The following is a 2,268-nucleotide window of genomic DNA, read 5'->3' on the forward strand; positions in this document are numbered from 1 at the left end:
ACTCTAAAAAAGCTGCAAGTCTCAAGTGTTTTGTATGTCTCATGTCTAATAGTTATTTCTAATGAAAACCCTGTAAGAAGTAGCTGAAATATTTCAATTACTTTATTGATTAGGATTTTAAAGTATATGTAGCAACAGAAGCCTTGTTCTGTTTTGGTCCTGCAGTAGCTGAAAAACAACAGTCTTGGCAAGTGTTTTCACCACCTGCTTATTTATATGCTGCTCGTTTGCAAAATGCAGCTCTGTAGAGTTCAGCTAACCCCTATTTGTTTCTTTTAAAACCAGGAGGAGCAAAATATCACTGTAGCAGACACATAAATCATCTTGAGTGGTATCCTTCTGATGGCCTTAACAGTGAAAATATAAACTTGCAAAATAGACATCGTCAAGGGTTGGAAGAGAAATAAAACCACCGCTCGACTTATTTAAAAATATATATTGCAGGTTTAAAGGTCATGCCAAATTTTATCTTTCTCTTTAAAAGTTGAGATATCACAGTAGAGCTTTAAAAGCTGAGGTATCAAAGTAATTTAGTTCAGAGCAGATATAAGGCCCTTATTCTCAAAAACAGAAGCTGATATAACTAAATAAATCATTGTCTGTGACCTGTGAGAGAGACAAACTGGTGTACTGGGAGGAAATGGAAGTTTAAAGCCACCATTAAGTCCTCAGAAAACTACCTTTTCCAACTTGCTTGTATCTCCAGCTGCAAAATATGGGGAAACCTAAAATTTCCTTACATCTCATAGAATTAGGTAGTCAAAAGAGCCTATTAAAGAATAATTTAATTATACTAATTAAATGCAATGAAGATTCCAGTATCTTGTTGAGTCATCAACGTGGACAATTAACAACTTTCATCACAAATCCCTGTGGAAATCCTTTTTTTGCCTCTTGAGATTTGGTGCTGTAATCCTCATGCAAGCAGCCATGGGATGCAGGGAAGTCATGTTGCTGAGGCATTGATTGTGTTTCAAAGCTGGATTCCCCAAATACCCCAAACTCTCAATTTGTCTATGTAGGTTATGAAAGCAGGGGGAATTCAATTTAATGGTCTTTCTTTATGGATTCTAGAGACTGACTAATTTTACTGCTGGATTGTTTTCAAGACTATTTTTAATTTGACATTACTTTTTAAATCCAGGTGCCTACAGAATGGCACACAGTGTGATTTAGTGATTTAGAAAGCTTCAGGTGGTTCCTGTGGAGCTGGAAGATGACAAGATTTGATAAAGAACCATTTTAGATACTCCAGAATTTAATCTCAGGACACAGGTGTGTCTCAGTGGCACAATGATGTGGCCAACTGTCACCAAGATTGGGGTCCTAAAAATACTAAGAGCTTTTCTACCTTTAGTCTAGCCAGGTATCACAGTGAAGCATCAGACCTTGGTGACGTGTGACTTCCTATTCTATTTCTTATCACCTTAGGGAATCTCAGCACCTGTTATGTCATGGAGAAGTTTATTATTTCTTCAAGAGCCACAGAGACATGCAATGGTGGAGATTCAATCCAGATATCAAATGTTCCAGGCATATACTCAAAAGCAGCCTTGCAAGAAAGCTGGATTAGAGTCAAGCAATTTAGCAGAGAACAATATAGATCCTGCATCTTCTCATTATAGTTAGTTACAGCGTTATCTTATTGAGTGTCCCTGACACAGGAGGTGATTCTCTGGGAGCAGGGTGTGACAATTGGGGAAATCTTTACACATTCTGTGAAATGTGGCAGGAAAAGATAAGGATGTGTATGCATTACAAGAAGGGCCTGTTTAACTGTGGGGTCTGCTACCACCAAAGAAAGCTGCCTTTGAGGAGAGATGAAGCAGAAAGGAGGTCTATGAACTGCAAAGTTGGTGTGTCCATGAGGTTGGGGTTAGGAAGGGGACTTCTGATGGAAAGTGCTGCTGACCTCAGGGATGTGGAGCAGCAAGGACATGGGAGTCCCCGTCAGTGCCAGGGCAGGCGAGGCTGGGTGCTTCGGAGCGCGCCAGAGACGAGGACCCACCAGAGACCAGGCACGCTGGTGCCCAGTGCCGCAGCCGAATCCATCAGGAGGCTGTTACGAAGGCGCTGTGCATACTCTATGCATGACCTAAATTTGATCCCCTCTTCTGGCTGTGCTCTGTGCTTTGAGCAATGTGTGGCCTGACAAAGAGCTGTTTCAAAGCATCAAAAGCCATTACTTAACATTTGTGTTGGATGTTCGCTTAGGTCTTTATTTCTTGGTTGTAAAGAGAGAAATGTGCACATAATATTTCCTACTTA

The sequence above is a fragment of the Tinamus guttatus genome, unplaced genomic scaffold (assembly GCF_059628265.1).
Source record: "Tinamus guttatus ecotype Peru unplaced genomic scaffold, ASM5962826v1 Tinamus_guttatus_pri_ptg000330l, whole genome shotgun sequence".
In the NCBI taxonomy this organism is placed as follows: domain Eukaryota; kingdom Metazoa; phylum Chordata; class Aves; order Tinamiformes; family Tinamidae; genus Tinamus; species Tinamus guttatus.